This window comes from Halichoerus grypus, chromosome 4 (genome assembly GCF_964656455.1).
Source record: "Halichoerus grypus chromosome 4, mHalGry1.hap1.1, whole genome shotgun sequence".
NCBI classification, from domain to species: Eukaryota; Metazoa; Chordata; class Mammalia; order Carnivora; family Phocidae; genus Halichoerus; species Halichoerus grypus.
In genome coordinates this window covers 189,700,362-189,718,666 of record NC_135715.1, presented here as the reverse complement: position 1 = coordinate 189,718,666, position 18,305 = coordinate 189,700,362, and positions in this window count along the sequence as shown.

Genomic DNA, 18,305 nt, shown 5'->3' with positions numbered 1-18,305 from the left:
GTGACAAGCACTTTACCAGATTAGAGAGATAAAACACAAAAAGTATGAGAGACTCAGCAAAGGCCACTGACCACAGGGTTTGAGCTCTGTGGATTGGAACTGCTATTAACTAAAATAGGGTATCTAGAAGAGAAGCAGATTTGGGGGAAATGATAAGGAGTTTCAGTTTAGACATGTTGAATTTAGTCAATGAGTCCTTGTATGTCTGGACTTTGAGAGAAAGGCTGAAGTTTAGATCTGGAAGCAAATTAACAGGGTGAAAAATAATGTTATCATACTAAAGAGACCACCAAGGGAGAGGATAGAGAAAGAATGTAAAAAGGCCAGGAAGGCAAATTTGGAGGTATCCCAAATGTTACGAGTTTAGAGCAGGGATCAGTAAATTTGTTTCTGTAAAGAGTCATATAGTACTTATTTTAGGCCTTGAACGCCGTATACCTCTGTCACAACCACTCAGCACTGTCACTGTAGGGGGAAAACAGCCACAGACAATGTATAAGCAAATGTTTGTGGTCCAATAAAACTTTATTAACAAAAACAGGCCAGGGTTAGATTTGGCGCACGAGCCATAGTTTGAAGACCCCTGGTTTAGAGGATGAGAAGAGGCATATAGCCATGAAGCACAAGGGAGGGGAGTAAAGAGAGGGCTGCAAGAGCGGGGACCACCATGCATTGGTGCATTGGGCACCCCCTCCCCCCCAGTGCCCTGCAACTTCCATCTGCATCTTCATCTCCTGCGTTTCTCACACTGGCCATGTCTTTGTACAGATGAACAAAACAGAACTAAACTGCACAAGATCTCATTGCCACGGTGTGTGGGATCCAGGTTCAAGTCCACTCTGTCCTCTGCTAAGGAACAACAGGACGGTGCACAGACTCAAAGAGGAAGGACGCAGAGAGGAAGCAGCAGATGAGCTCCTGCTGGTCAGAGCAGACAGAACGAGGCGAGCTTTCTCTCTGTGTCTACTGAATCCTGCTTCCCGGGGCCTTTCCACGGACCCTGCAGTTCTGGGTCTTCTGAGCCCCTAGACTCTGAGCGCTGCACGGGGCTTCCATGCCAGGGAGCTGGATTTCCTTGGAGCCTCCCAAGAAAAACTCTGCTAGGACAATTTTGACGTTCAGACACTTCCCTTCCTCTTTCCTTGCCTCAGCCAAGAATCCCGTGTCAGGAGGACCAAGTTTCTCCACCTAAAAACACCTCGCTAGAGGGACCTGGAGCACGACACTTGTGGGCAGGAAAGTCCACACTGGGGCCAACGAAGGGGTGAGCCCTGGCGGCCCTGAGCCACTGGCCACTCCAGACTATAGACTGTTGGGTGTCCGGAGCACGTGACCAAGTATGTCGGAGCCGGCCTGCCCACAAGTGAGAGCTAACTAGCCACCGCAGAGCCCTGCTCTGAGCCCCTGTGGGACAGCCCGGTCCATGTGAGGGATGCTGGTTCCTTCTAGCAAGTTCCTTTCCTCAGCCTCCTTCCTGCCCAGCAGGGACTTTGACACCTGCAAGAGATTTTATGCCATGTCTCCCATGCTGCTAGCCCCTCCCCGGCCTGCAGGGTGACAAGGGTGCCCAGGGATGGGGTTATAGGCACCCGGAGGGGCCCATCTCCATGGGTAGGGCCAGAGGCTCGGTCACAGTGACAGTTGCCCACCTTTTCTCTCTGACCAAGTGGGTCACCTCACCCCCTGGCCACCTCGGGAAGGTTGCTGTAGACATGTCACACACCACGTTCTTGGCCATCTGATTAGAACAGGGGCCTCCCTGGAGGCCCGGAAGGGTGGACTCCAGGGAAGGAGGCCCCGATCCAAGTCCTCAGAACTCCCCTACGTGCAAATGCAATAAAAGAGAACAACTCCGTTTTTTGCAAGGCCAGGATGAGAGGAGGGAGAACGATCCTCCTGGCCGTGAGGCCTCGCCTGGCTGGGACGTGCCTCAGGTGTCCGGGCTGGCTAGGTCCTCTTCCCCTCAGAGGGCAGATGGGCTGCGGTAGCTGCTGGCCAGGGATGTTTCTGATCGAGAATCAGGGGGCTTAACTGTAGAGGCTGAAGGACATGGGGTGAATCCTGACCCCAGGTGAGGGAGGCGGGTGCACTGTGCCACCATCTGGCCTGTAAGCCCGGAGCAGAGCTGGAAGGTAAAGAGGAAGGAGCATGCTTGATGCTTGGCACCAAATGCTTCTGATAGTGTGGAGGGAAGCCAGCAAGTTCAGCTTCGGCATCCTGGGAGTTGGGGGGGCACCTACTGGACACCCCAGGAGTTAGTAGAGTATCAGACACGCATGCAGGAAGATAGGGATTTAGAAATCATCTTGTGCTGTGCTGAGAGCCGATTCGTCAGAGAACATGACCTTTCCCCCCCAGGAGAGAGGGTGTTGAGCAAGAAGGGAAAAATAGGTGAAGTTTCGAGCTGCAGGAAACCTCATACGGAGGGGTGCAGAAGAGGACAGCTCTCTGTCTGTGTCTTCATGGAGAAGAAATGCCCCCAGCCTCACTGTCCGCATATCCTCACGTATACACACAAGTGAATGAATGAACGCACACACGCATGGACCGTGCGTGCACTTGACAGCTGCTTTTGAATCCAAGGCCAAAAATAACCACCTTTCAACTTGGGCAAGTCACTCCAGCTCACCAGTATTTGTTTGTTTATCTGCAGAATGCAAATAATAATTCCACTGGTTATGAGAAGGAGGGAGAGCTCGACCCAGCGTAGGGGTCCACTGCCTGCCACTGCCCCTCCCGTCCTTCCTGGGCCACGTTGTCTTTTCTGGAAACGGAGGCTATCTGGCGAAGAGTGTTTGAGGTCCCTTCCTGCTGACATTCTGGGACTCTAACTGCGCACGTGAATGCACGGGCTTGGGGGTATGCGGGCGGAGGGGAGGGCCAGTCCCACAGGAGGCCGCGTGTGGAGGCGGTCGGCACGGCTGGATTCCCGTGTCTTGGCTCAAATCCGAGATAAGAGAAAACATTCTTCCTTTTCAATCACCATCATGACTGACAGGTTCTGCAAGGTTCCCTCTTCCTGTGTGGAATGCAGAAATGTCAGAGCGAGGCATTCCAAAACCCAGGCCTTAAGAGCGGAGAAGTCCATCCCCTGCTAACTGCGTCTGGTAGCAGCGAGCGCTTCGGCCCCACGGCTCCTTCTCCTGGGGGAGACTCTGCAGAAAGGAATGTATGGGCGGCACGCTTGCAGTCTGACCAAAGGAAATCTCTACGCTTCCTTAATGCAATCTAAAGCTAAAAATATAAAGTTGAGATTCTCCACAGTTCAGTGCAGTATTAATCTTATTCTACCCAAAAATCCTATAGGATCTATCTTACAGCAGTTCATAGCTGAGTGGACTCAAAAGTTTGAAGGAAAACGTAAGGACCACCTTTTCCAACCACACAGCCAATGAAGGAGGCTGAACATTTCACCAAAATTTGGAAAAGAAAAGAAAAACAAATGGTCTCCTAAGAGCTAGACTGTACGATTTATACATAAAAGGACACCCCTAAGTGTTGTGCAGAACTCTTTTTGTGGGAGAGGGGCCCTGCTCCCTTGCCCGCAAAGCCCGCTGTCCTTCCATCTGAGGACAGAAAGCACAGAGACACAGGACGCGGGACAGAGAGCCACCAGGGAAAGTGAGGGTTATGGCCGAGGGAGAGCATGTCCCTCTCAGGAACAAGACAAGTCCCAGGACCCACCATGGGCATGGATTGTTGGGAACTCTCAACCCAGTGACCTAAATACAGCAGGATTGTCATGGACAAGGGCTCTGGGCTCAGACTCGCCCTGTGCTCAACACAGTGTCCCCGGTGTTTGTGAGTTCCATAGCCCTGGACCTGCTACTTTATCTAAGTCTCATTTTATGTATATAAATATTATATATATGTGATATTTTTGAACATGGAGCAACCATCCATAAATGTTAGTTTAAAAAAAACACACACAAGACTCACATAATTAACCACTCGGTAACTACCTTCCAAATTATAATTTGGCCCCACCTCCAGGGAATGAATGTATGGTCAGGCTGTCTGCAAGCACCCCCTACACGCACCTGACCTCGGGGAAACGTCTTGCTTTAGTTGGAGCCACATTTCAGAGAGGCAGAGGGTGTCTCCGCTTCCAGGGATGATGGCCGGTGCCCCCACCGCAGCAGGGACCTCAGAGGCTGTGGTCATTCTGCCCCTGAGAGCCGCCTGGGAAATGACCCTACTGCAGCCTGATGGTCGAGCCGTGGGGGAACCGTTCCCCACACGAGGGGCAGGACCTGCTCGAGCTCCTCAGTGCCACAGCTGTCCCCGCCCCAAATGCCCTGATTCCAAGACCTCCCTAAGCCCCTCTTTAGCCCCTAGGAATTGCTTAGAGTTCAGGCATAAAAAGGTTACCTTGCAAGTTTTGGCCAAAGCAGCGGGTGCCCCAGCAAGATCTCAGATTCTGAACTAAGTGCAGAAGAGCAAGGGAAATGGGGACTGTCTGACCTGGCAGGAGCGGAAGCGGCCCCTGAGAGGAGCCTGCAGGTGCCCAGCCAGGGTGGGCGAGCGCACGGCCACTGGTAGCCGGGGCCCCGACGGGTGGGTTATAAAGGGCCACGTGGCTGCTTGCTGCTTATGAAGAATAACTCACTTTCAAGCAGAATATTCTCAACAGCTCCCCAGTTCCCAGGGTTGGAGTAGTGATCTGGGAAGTGAGCGGAGCGTCTATTGTCTATTGTCCGTCGTCTGCCGGGTGGTCCCAGAGCTACTTGGCTTCCCCCGTGTGTGTTTCTATAAGAAGAATGCCTGTCATACTTTGGATATGCCTTCATTTGGATTCAAACCACTTCAACATGCTCAACCCCACATCAGCATTCCTGGGCTCCCTCAGTTGGGAACATGACCTGCTTCCCCCCACAGATCCCACAGACCCCGCCCGGGAGCCCCCTAGAGGCATGTCCTTAGCACCCACAGTTCCGTGGGCAGTGCAGGGCCCCGTCTCCAGGCTGGTGTCCACCCCAGGTCTCCTAGATCCCCTGGAGCCTGGCCAGAGGGGAGGGAGCTGTGCCCAAGCCTACGAGCCTCGGGACGGAGAGGTACCTTGTGGCATCAGAAGAAAAGCAATAAGACCCTTTATCAGGTGCAGCTGCTTCCTCCTGATGACGTCACAGCTGAGGCCCGCCTGAGAAACTGGATCGCCTCCAGGTCCTCCCTACAGCACCCTACCCCGGTCACACTTCACGGCCCCTCCCAGCCCAAACATTGCCCTGGAAACCGGGATGATTCCCCAAACATCATCCTATTCCCACAGCATTCAGGAACTCTCTGTGGAGATAGGTGGGGGCCTTGGGATTCTTTTTACAGATGAAGGAGCTGGAAGCCAGCGAGCACATCCTCTGCAGCAGTCTCCATAATGAGCCGCATTGCAGTGGCGGCTCTCTCAAAAAAAAAAACCCCGAAGAGTGAAAACCCAAATTCTCAGAACAAATGAGAGGCATATTGATCATTCTGGGGAAGGAACCACCAGCGGCTTCACCTCAACGGATGATGGCTTTCCGGGAGCCCGTGCAAAGGCAAAGCACGGCCCTCCAGGGACGGGAACACACCCACGGCCCCTGGGCCTGTGTCCTGGACAGCAGGCTAGATAAGGAGAGGGTGGGAGGCAGCAGACAGAGGTTCAGGCCCGATACCGGCCCCTGGGCAGGAGGGAGGGCCCCGGAGTCTCAGATACACCCATGGTTCCCCAGCATAGCGGCAATGAGAAACAAAACCCCTCCGCACCCCATTTCTTATTTATTCCACATGCAACGTAAAGCCCCAAAGGGAGGGCGTCCTATTCTGGGACAAGCTCCCAGGTATGTGGGTGACCCCACCAGGAGGCGTCCTTGTCACCAGAGGGTCAGCTCTCCGGACCCCTAGAGGAGTGGCTGCAGAAGATGTGATGCCCACACCAGTGATCCCGACACGTCCCCTGACCCTTGACACCCAGCCCTCCGTTGCAGAGTCTTCCATCTGAGTCCTCTGTGCTCTCTGCCTTCAGCCCGGAGGCCCTACATCTGAAGCCGGCCTTCCTCCCTTCCTTCTCCACGCATGTCCGGGTGAGACCCGCTGTGACCCACCGCTGTGGAGAGGGCCCTGGCTCTGGCCTGGGCTCTGCACCATTCGCCCTCCACCCCGACGTCCAGCTCCAGCCAGCAGCCGGTGACATCAGTTCCTGATGAGGGCCCCCCAGCTGCCAGGGCCCCTGTCCAAGTGCGGGCAAAACCCCACACACCCAGAAGGGCCTGCGTGACCCCAGAGACGTCCCCTTCTCCACTTTCTGTCTGGAAACGATATCACAGCTGTGCCTGGAGGGAGTGAGGAAGCTTCCATTGCAGGTTAAGAAAAGGCCCGCTTGGAGCAGGAGCTGCTGTGGGCCCGGGGCCCGGGGCCTGGGGCCGGGGGGAGCTCACCGGATGAACGCAGACTCCCATCTCAGCCCATGGCCACCACTACCAACGAGTCAGCCTTCCCTACGGCGCCAGCATTCTGGCCCCGGGGCCTGCTTTGTGGGTCCAATGCAAGAAGCTCTGGCTCGCCATAGGTCATTTCAACGTGGACATCGCTCGGGGAGCTAGTGGCAGAGTGATGCACACGCACACACGTGCAACGCACACACACTCAGGAAGCCAGGCGTGGAAGTGGATGCCTGGCTTCCACGGGCCCGGTATGTTTCCGCCTGAGCTGGGCGAACACTTGGCATGCAGTTCTGGACGATTATAGAAGGAGGACTGGGACTGAGAGAGGCTCGGGGTGAGGCGTGGGAACGGGCTTTGTGGTGAGAAGGGTAACAGTGGCAAAGCCCAGTGTGTGCAAGGACCCACCCACGCCCACCTGCTGACAGGCCCCAGGGGACACAGCGGTGCTGAGTAGGGAGGGTCGCCCTCCTCAGAGGCTGTGACTAAATCTGCTACTTGCTGTGTACACAGGCGGGAGTAACGTGGTAGAACACCGAAGAGGCAGGGAAACCCAGTGGATAGTTTGATCAGCAACAGCTGAGGGGTGACACGGAAGCCCAGAGGTGAGGGATGAGAAGGAGGGAGCCCTGCTCATGCAGTGGGGAGTGGAGAGTCAGGCAGAGCACCTGCCACGTGTGCAAAGGTCCTGGGGCAGGAAAGAGCTTGCCATGAGTAGTGATGAAAAGAAACTCAGAAAGTATGGGAAGAGGGACCCAACAGTGTTCCGATGAGAGGCGAGAGACCAGATGGGGCCAGAACTGACCATGATGAGGAGTTAGGATTTATTCTATTTTATTCTGAATGCAATGTTAACATTTTACAGGGCTTTGAAGACGGAGGGGATAGGATTTTTTATAAAGCATTACCCTGGCTGTTGTGTGGAGACAGGACATCATGGGTCAGCTTGGGAGCGGTAGCACAGCTTCTCGCCAGGATCCCCAGCACGTGGAGAAAAGTAGAAGGGCAGAAGCATGCTAGATGCATTTGGGAGGGGAGGCAGGGTGGGAGGGACAGAGAGGTCACAGGTTTTGAGACTCTAACTGAGCAGCTGAGTGGGCGGGGGGCTGGGGAAGCCGGCAGGGGAACATGGGCAGGAAGCCACAGCAAACGGCCCCTGTCCTGGGACTTGCACGGAGCAAGAAGGAGGAGGAAGATGCCAGACCATCCACATGCAGGGAATTCCAAGCCTAGGATCTCGGTCTGGGATAAGCTCAGAGCATGAGCAAGGCCGGGAAGAGGTGCGCTAACAGGAGGCTGGCTTCTTCTGCACTCTGGACGTAGGGGGGACGCTGCAGGTGGAGGCCAGGTTCTCTCACACGGGGCCCCTGGAGGATGGCCAGGCTGGCCAGGTGCATCCCCAGGGAAGAGACCAAGTGATGGCAGAACGAAAGGACCTTCTCCTTATGCCATGAGCATTCCAGGTAGGGCTCTGACTTAGACTCAGAAATCTTCCACCCTCAGAAGTTTCTGGAACTAGGTTTCCTATGGCCAATGCAGGCAGGCTTCTGGTATGTTATAAGAGGCATAGAGGGCCGGGCTGGCGCAGGCTTCTTATCCAGCTGGAACGTGCCGGAACAGCCTCCCATCCAGCTTCTCTTACGCTGGGGCGATGCCAAGCCAGTGACGGGGCTAAGCATCGTTCCACTAGCAGCACAGAACTGGCCTTATTCATGGAGTGATATTGGGGTCCCTCTGTTCACACGTGGTAGCTAGCGCCCACAGGTCATGCACAGAAGGTCTTTTAATCCCAGTAGAGGAGAAAGGTTCAAAATGCACATGTCTGGTTGAGGCAAAATAATGGCCGAAATACATGAACGTTGTTAAACTGGTGGTATTATCATTAATCTCTATTAAATATTGAATTCTGTCTCTGTGCACCTGGCACATGTCAAGGTCCCACAGAGTCTTCTCATTTCATCCCTACAGAAAACCCGAGGCTCAGCCAGCATGATCCCCCCTCTACAGAGGAGGAGGAAAGGGAGCTAGAGGGTTTAGACACCCTCTTCTGAAGGGGAGGGATGGGGCTCAAACACTTCCCCATATCCCACGCTCTTCACCATGACTCCCCAGATCCCACATTCTCCACCACCAAGCAAGAAGGGTCCATGACATGAGAAGTGGCAGCAGGAGAACCCTAATTCTATTCTCAGGGGAGAAAGGGTTGGGGAGAGCAGGCTGCGGGCGCTTGGGTGGGCAGGATTCATAATTAGGGAGAGATTTAGACGCAGAATAAACATACATTGGCTCACCTTTGTGCCTCTAATTGTAAGCAAAGAACATTTTTTGGAGACAGACGCTCTGATAGCTGACTCCCACCTGCCGTTCACGGCAAGCATGACGTCAGGCAGGTGGCCTCACCGCTCTGGCCAAGTTTGCTCAGCGCAAGATGGAGGGGGTGTTGCTCGTTGTAAGATAACTACCCGCCCCCGCCCCCTGCCGCCGCCTCCTGCCTGCACTGAGCAGAAGATCCTAGTACATCCCGCGGCTGCTGGGGAGCAGCTCGGTCCTTCCATGACAGGCCCAGGCCAAGGGCCAGGATTTATGAAGTTGTTTTGTTTTCTTTTTGAAGCAAGGCCAACTTCATTTTATAGGCACTAGCTTCCCAGAAACGGGCAGATCAAGGTGTCTCTGTATTCACTTTTTTTTTTTCCTCAAGTCCATGGAGACAAGAATAAAATCCCCCTTTAAAAAGGACCCACACCCACTTTCTTCTTCGTCAATTCCAGTAAATCAAAACCGAATAATAATAATACGCCCCAAAATACCAGCGTCTGAGGGGCTTGAGAAGTGTCATGGCCTGGAAGTACTCTTTGTCTGGTTATGTCCCTCACTGATGTTTTCTAGAAGTTTGTTCACAGAATTTTCCTACTGCAGAAACCCTGCCGGGAAGGACAACAGTCTCAGGATGGAGAGCCACAAGGACCCGGACTCCAGCCTTCTCGCTAACAGCGGCAACCTTGATTAGCCCTTGGCCTATCTCATCCTTGTCCTTATCTGCAAAATCAGGCAGAGAGGCTGCCGGTGGGGCTGGCTCGAGGACCAGGATGGTGGCAGGACCAGGTGTCCCACGAGTGAGCTCCCTCCTCGTAACTGCTCATGGAGGACAGAGGGCCTGGGAGTGATAGCCCCGAGACCTCGTATTTCCTTAGCTACAAACTGCACGGGAAAACCACAATAAAGTTCCCAATTAATTGGTAGGCCATGATGAGAACCAAGTAGTTCCAAAACCACTCACCTGAGAGTCCCAGAATTCTGAGTAGCTCAGAGGCAGGGTTCTGGCAACAGAGCTGGAAGTCGTCAAGCCTGACCTCTCTGAGCAGCGTCATCCGTGGAAGTTACAACGTTCCTTAGCACCAGGCTGCTCTGCCCACAAGGGGCTGTTGGGAAAGCTTGAGCCTTCGGCTGACCTGAAAAGGAAGAGAAAGAAAAGCCAGAGCTGCTGCCATGAAGTTCTGCCTCCTTCTCCCTCCGAACCTGTCTTCCGGCCTCGGGAGATGGGTTTCTGATCCTGGCGGGGCTGCTCAGCTGCGTGTCCCATGGCATCAGCCTTGCCCCCCAGCGCCGGAGACCTGGCTGGCGTCTCAGTCCTCCAGCCAGCTCGGACACTGTCAAGAAAATAAGGAGCAGAAAGGCACAACGATGTCTTTGCATAAAATAATCCTAGAACCATAGCCCCACTGTGATTTCCTAGTGCTTAGATGGTGTGGGAGCCAAGTCTTGTAGGAAAAGAATGTGCTAGCCCTACTCACCTCCCTGCAACAGGTCAGGAAGGAGCCGGGTTACTAAGGTGGCAGGTCCCCACTGCGTGGGACCAAACACCAACAAAGAAACTGAAAATGGCTTAGATGGTGTTATGTAAATTCAATAAATAACCTTCAGGGGGGTCTTATATTCGAGGTTTTTATAAACTTGGTTTGGGGATGGGAGAGTATTTAGCAAGGTTTCCATTTGGCTTACTCACCCTCTCAAGATGCTCATGTACCCTGCTTCCAAAGGAGATTTACGGACGATACCAAACATTCAGAAACTGGATTACAGGTGCTTTGCCTTCAACATACAGCCATCATCTGTGATGCCAAGTCACACTGCATGAACAGTATTGCAATTCTCTTGACAGAAAGCACATTGCCAAGGACACTGGATGGAAAGGGATTACATGAAACAGACTTATGCAGGTCAAGAATGTCTTAAGTGAGAGCCAACAGCAATTCCATGAATATTGTTTCTGTAAACCAATCAAGCCATTCTTGGTGGAAGCGAGGGGGTTGCCAGATAAAATAGAGGATTAAATTTAAATTTAATGAATCATTAAAGGATTAAATGATTAATGGATCATTAATGAATTTTTTTAGCACACCTCATGCAGTATTTAGGACATGCTTACACTAAAAAAAAAAAAAAAAATGAGTCAATGTTTATCTAAAAATCAAATGTCTCTCATGACCCTACGTGGGGGCCCTGACAATTACACATTGAGTAACCTCCTTTAGCCCGATCCTGCCACCTTATCGCTCCTTTTAGGAACGGGCGATCCTTTCTCAGTATGAATTACTGCCTCGTACATATTATGGTTCCAAACTAGATGCTTTCGTTCTCAACCTTTGTGCTTCATGAGCCCACTTTCCAGAAATGCTTTTTTAACTCTTCCTTATGACCAGGTCCTGCAAATAATCATTGAATTGTATAAACCCATGGATCTATCCTAGTATTCTTTGGTTTTTTTGCTTTATAGCAATGTGGAATTTTTTTTCCAGTTTGTCCATAAGGTTTGCATGTTGTTATATTTTTGAGAAGCAACTTGAACAGGGCTGGAAGTGTCACTGACGTGTTAAAGCTGTTGCTCTTTGCTTAGCGTTTCTCAACATGAAAACGGAGTTTGTTAAATTTCCAGCAGGAAATATTTGGCCTGGCTGTTAAGTTCTTGGTTGTGTGTAACAGAATCCCCACCAGCCTAGACGTATGACAGGTGAATACACTGATGTGTTGACAGCCGTAATCTTAGATACGGTCTAGGGCAATACAAGGATTATTAAAACAAGGTTGGAGGAGGCGGATAGCTTCCAAATCTATCCGAATCACCTAATCTATCCGTCAGAATCTCTGGCAGTTAGATTCTGGACCAACACGTATGTTGGGGTGTCTTGGATGATTGTACCCTGACGCCATCATTCGGAACATGGCTCAGACCAACTTGTCTTGTCTACACAGGCCACTGCATTTCTGGAAATAAAGTTCAACATTACAAACTGGTTTCAGGATTAGTAAGTAGCTCCCGGTTATCATGCAAATAGTGGAAATCATCAAGTGGGACTTGTTCAGAAATCCCTAAAGTTGCTCATGAAAATGTATCTAAATGAGTGTGTTCTAAGTACAAATTCTCTGAAGATCTTACACCGGCCAAATCCACACAGTGAACCGTCCTGGACCCACAAGAAGTCACTGGATGTTTCCCTCGGCTGTTATATGTCAAATGCTCCCATTTGTCCCCCCTAGCACCTATATATGTTTGTCTATTTTGATACCTAATTAATACATACCCATCAAGACAAAGTGGAAAATCGCCATAAGCAGAAAGAAAAAAGTGTGTGCATTATCCTACCGCCCACAGATAAAACATAACCGCAGTTTTAAAAAGTGAGATGATTCTATAGTCTTGGCTTTCTCACATAAAACGTGGGCATTTTTCCATGCCAGTAAAGATGTTTTCGCAGCCACGCGGCATTTCATGGTAGGGTGAGCCATAATGCCTTTAACCACCCCCTCATTGTTAGAGATTCTGGATATGCCATTTTTCACTGTAGTAATCAATGCTGTCAAAGCATCATTCATCACTAATGCTGAATTTTTGTAAAACATCAAATATTTTAATAGTTTGTAACTGTGGTTTTGATTTTATCTTTGACCCATCAGTCCTGTAGGAATGTTTTATTTTGTCTTGCTTTGTTTTAATTTTCTAGGGTCTGCAGTGTCCTGTTTATATTCCTCATTTCTCTCAAGTTTTACTGGATTGTGGTCAAAGAAAGTGGATAGTACTATTTCTGCTCTTTGAAATTTATTGAGGTTTTTTTTTAATAGTTAAACATTAAGTCAGTTTTTACAAAGGTCCCCCTAGGGTCAGTTAGAAGGTGATGGATTCTCCCTTTGTTTTTTGAGGGGGCACTCAGGCCCCCCTTGTTTATCTTTATTTTTTCATTATTTTTTGTATTATGTTAGTCACCATACAGTACATCATTAGTTTTTGATGTCATGATCCATGATTCATTGTTTGCGTATAACACCCAGTGCTCATTGCAATACATGCCCTCCTTAATACCCATTGCTGGGCTAACCCATCCTCCCACCCCCCTCCCCTCTGAAACCCTCAGTTTGTTTCCCGGAGTCCATAGTCTCTCATGGTTCATCTCCCCCTCTGATTCCCCCCCTTCATTTTTCCCTTCCTTCTCTTAATGTCCTCCATGCTATTCCTTATGTTCCACAAATAAGTGAAACCATATGATAATTGACTTTCTCTGCTTGACTTATTTCACTTAGCATAATCTCCTCCAGTCCCATCCATGTTGATGTAAAAGTTGGGTATTCATCCTTTCGATGACTGAGTAATATTCCATTGTATATATGGACCACATCTTCTTTATCCATCCATCTGTTGAAGGGCATTTCAGCTCTTTCCACAGTTTAGCTATTGTGGACATTGCTGCTATGAACATTGGGGTGCATATGGCCCTTCTTTACACTACATGGGTATCTTTGGGATAAATACCCAGAGTGAAAATGCTGGGTCATAGGGCAGCTCTATTTTTAACTTTTTGAGGAACCTCCACACTCTTTTCCAAAGTGGCTGTACCACCTTGCATTCCCACCAACAGTGTAAGAGGGTTCCCCTTTCTCCACAACCTCTCCAACATTTGTTGTTTCTTGCCTTGTCAATTTTTGTCATTCTAACTGGTGTAAGGTGGTATCTCACTGTGGTTTTGATTTGAATTTCCCTGATGGCTAATGATGATGAACATTTCTTCATGTGTCTGTTAGCCATTTGTATGTCTTCTTTGGAGAAGTGTCTTTTCATATCTTCTGCCCACTTTTTGACTTGATTATTTGTTTTTTTGGGTGTTGAGTTTGAGAAGTTCTTTACAGATCTTGGATATCAGCCCTTTATCTGTAGTGTCATTTGCAAATATCTTCTCCCATCCCGTGGGTTGCCTCTTTGTTTTGTTGACTGTTTCTTTTGCTGTGCAGAAGCTTTTTATCTTGATGAAGTCTCAAAAGTTCATTTTTGCTTTTGTTTCCCTTGCCTTTGGAGACGTGTCTTGAAAGAAGTTACTGTGGCCAATGTTGAAGAGGTTACTGCCTATGTTCTCCTCTAGGACTTTGATGGAGTCCTGTCTCACATTGAGGTATTTCATTCATTTAGAGTTTATCTTTGTGTATGGTGTAAGCGAATGGTCGAGTGTCATTCTTCTGTATATAGCTGTCCAATTTTCCCAGCACTGTTTATTGAAGAGACTGTCTTTGAAGAAGAAGGCAAAATCTCTCTCTTCGCAGATGACATGATACTTTATGTGGAAAACCCAAAAGACTCCACCCCTAAATTACTAGAACTCATACAGCAATTCAGTAATGTGGCAGGATACAGAATCAATGTTCAGAAATCAGTTGCTTTCCTACACATTAACAATGTAACTGTAGAAAGAGAATTTAGGGAATTGATTCCATTTACAATAGCAAAACCGTTAAGATACCTTGGAATAGGTGGCGCCTGGGTGGCTCAGTCGTTAAGCGTCTGCCTTTGGCTCAGGTCATGATCCCGGGTCCTGGGATCGAGCCCCGCATCGGGCTCCCTGCTCCGCGGGGAGCCTGCTTCTCCCTCTCCCACTCCCCCTGCTTGTGTTCCCTCTCTCGCTGTGTCTCTCTCTGTCAAATAAATAAATAAAATCTTTTAAAAAAAAAAAAAAAGATACCTTGGAATAAACCTAACCAAAGAGGTGAAGGATCTATACTCTAGAAACTACAGAACACTTACGAAAGAAATTGAAGAAGACACAAAAAGATGGAAAAACATTCCATGCTCACGGATCGGAAGAATAAACATTGTTAAAATGTCGATGCTGCCCAGAGCAATTTATGCTTTCAACGCCATCCCGATCAAAATACCAATGACATTTTTCAAAGTGCTGGAACAAACAATCCTAAAATTTGTATGGAACCAGAAAAGACCCCGAATTGCCAAGGAAATGTTGAAAAAGAAAAACAAAGCTGGGGGCATCACGTTGCCCGATCTCAAGCTCTATTACAAAGCTGTCATCATCAAGACAGTATGGTACTGGCACAAAAACAGACACATAGATCAATGGAACAGAATAGAGAGCCCAGATATGGACCCTCAACTCTATGGTCAACTAATCTTTGACAAAGCAGGAAAAAATATCCAATGGATTCTCCCTTTGGAGAGCACACCCCTTGACTCTTAGCTCTCAATTCAAAGTTATTAATTATAGTATTCAAATTCTCACCTTTTTTTCTCGATCTCTTTTTTTTTTTAAAGATTTATTTATTTATTTATTTATTTGTCAGAGAGAGAGAGAGCACAACTTCAGGAGAGGAAGAGGGAGAAGCAGGTTCCCCACTGAGCAGGGAGCCCAATGTGAAACTCGATCCCAGGACCCTGAGATCATGACCTGAGCCGAAGGCACTTAACCAACTGAGCACCCAGGTGTCCCTTCTTACGTGATCTCTTAAAATGCAACAAATGGTCTCCTGCTGCTGTTTATTTCCAGCAAGGTCCAAGGCAGGTGACTTCTGTCATCTGCATGAAGTACATCCTTCCAAGGGTTCCAAATCTTTCTTGAGGAACAGAAGTCATCAGCAACCAGAAACATCGCTGTGTCTCAGCCATAGCGATTATATTTTTTCTAACATTACTCTGCCATGTTTTTACCCGGTCCTAAAAACAGATCCTAAATATGACCTAACTCAGCTTTTGGAATTCTGGCTGACTTTTACCTCTTCTAACCTATTTCAAATTCTGTTACCATTTTTCTTTTTCTCTAACCGCTTCTTCTTAAATCTGCCATTTCCTTATTCATGTCTGCCTGGCTGTGTCCTAATTCCCCTCAGACTGGGCAGAGTATGTAAAAGGGGAAAGAAGCTGATGTCTACATTTCCCTCCTGTTTCCTGTAATAAATTCTTCTAAATGTGTTTGCTACCCGTCAGTTGCAACATGAGTTTGCCTCCTTCTGTGACGTGGCCGTCTTCCCATGGGTAAGGATGCAGGTCTGGGCCGTCCATCAAGGGATGCTGTCTGACCAGAACGGCATCTCTGGGAGTCACTCTCTGGGCCCCTCCTCCCTCCGGGCACGTCACCCACCCCAATCTTCAGCTGGCGAACAGGCCCCTACAGATTTACAGGGAAGATGCTGGCTCTCTGGGGCTGACGGCTAGTGTGGCCCTGCTCGGTCCCTTGGTCTCTGCCTAACGTCTTCTCTCACTGATGAAACCCTCCCTTGGAGACCCAGGTGTCCAGCCAGCCAGCTCTCCAGCACCCAGGGTGGCTTTGGCTGGCTTTTTATCTGCCGAATTGGAGGATCACTACCTCTTACCTCGAGTGAGACTGCGGATCACAAATGTGCCCCATGAAATCAGACGATCCTCCTGGGGTCCGGAGGAGCCACTTGGAGACAAGTTCCACATCAACTGGCTTTCCATTCGGCCTCCCTGAGGGTCACTGCGGGCAGGGCAAAGGGAACACAAGAGGTGACTCCACCTGGACCCAGTGTCACCTTAAGCCCTGTGTCCCAAGGCCCAGGTTGTGGTGAGCTTCCCTGAAAGACCACCTTCCCTGAGGACCCATGGCCCTCACTGACTCCTGGGGAAAGAGGAGCTGCCTCCTGGGACTTCTCGCCTACACCACACCCAGCAGAAAGCCCTCAACATTCGCGGCCACGGAGCCTTCCACCTCCATGACTCCCAGCGCTGGTGGCGTTTGCCTCCCTAGTTTTGTCCTACTGTCCATCTTGGTCTTCAGTTCCAAGGAGAGAGACAAAAGCTGCAGGGTTGGTCTTACCCCCGTGACGTGTATAGGAATAACAGCTAGGACACGAATGAGGCCCTCATTGCGTGCCAAGAACAGTCTTGAGCACCCAGCATATACCAACCCACCTAATTAGGATTCCCAGATTACAGAATCAGAGTGACTGCTCCCCAACCATACAGGGCTGAATGGCGCCAACGGTCAAACTCAGTCCAGCTGAGTCTGCATCTTAGCGCCCCCTTTGTGCCTTCCCATCCATGTGTGGAACTGGCCCCAGCTGCTATACTCCAGCATGTTTTTCCCCAGGTGACAGAGAAGGGAAAACACGAGGGACAGTCGTGCAAGCTTAAATTCTGGCCCCTACCAGCAGTCTCAGAGCGGACCCTTGGACCTTGCATCAGCTGTGAGATAAACAGATCGCAGGGACAGGGGCGTCCCTGGAAGGGCTCCCCCAGCTCTGTGCCGGGACTGGTCGAGCAGACGCCACCTCTGTGGTCATCAGGGCAAGTGCGTGAAATGGCCCTTCCACACCATGCTTCGGAGAAGCATCTGCAGACAAACTGCGGCTTTGCTGCACGTGGAACATGATGACCTCTTGGCCTGCGCACAAACCCATGAGCGAGCACTTGGACCAGAAAGTTGCCACTTCTTTTAATCATCTTCAACCGGTTCGACACGGCATGTTCTCCATCTCAGGCACAACATAAAGTTTAACAGAAGTATAACTTGGCAAACGTAAGAAGTGCAAAGAAAATGCTAACTAACCATCTTCCAGCCAGTGCCTGAGAATAGCAGATGCCTGGATGGTAATAACATTCAGGTCGATGCTTTTACTAGTTGGTGATGTCACAGCGATCTCTCTGATAGCATCCACCCCGCAGCCCTGTGATTCCCCACTACACACACACACACACACACACACACACACACCCAAGGCCAAATGCGAATTTACTCTGGAAGCCATGGAAAAAACCACCACGATGTCTTTATCCAAATGAGACACCTCCCAAACTGTTTATTCTCTAGCTACCAAAATGCTAACTTCATTGCAAGAGAATCCAAGTACTTAAAAGATACTTTGCCAAATTAATGCTATGACATACAAACATAAGTGTTGTGGGGTTTTTACTTTCCTTAATTAAAGATCTCCATGGAGAAATAAACAAATAGTTTTCTATTCAACAACATTGAGATAAGAGGTTGGGAATGCATCACCATCTGAGGTACAGGAACTTTTAAATGTCAGGAGGTGTGTGATTAATTTGGAGTATTCCGAGGTCTTCCTGGGTGATCTCAAGCAAGTTTCCATGCCTCAGTTGACTTTTCCAATCTATAAAATCTTGCAGGGATATTAAGATCAGTCAAAGAATGCCTATAAAGTGCTTTGAATGCCTCAAGTTAGACATTAAATAAATACCCTGTGTTATTAGAACTCCATTGGGGCAATAGAATGTTCGAAATGGGACTTTATTATAAATACTCCTTGAAGTTTGCCAAGAATAAATTGAATGGGCAAAGCCAACATACTTGGCTGTAACTTAATCCAAACTTGGCGTATTTGCCAAAACTTGGCATCATGATGCATGAATAGGGAACTCTGCAGTGAACATGAAAGGGTTCTATTATTTTGAGCCAACTGTTTAGCTGAATTTCCATACCATTCATTTACTTGTTCTATCCCTTAAATCACTGCAGTATAGAGGAAAGCAGAAGTACAAAATAAAAATACAAGTTCCATAAGCCTGTTTGCATTTTCCTACAATTAATGTGAATGAATGTAAATTGGTTTAAATATCACAAAATCAACCCCCACGTTGATTGA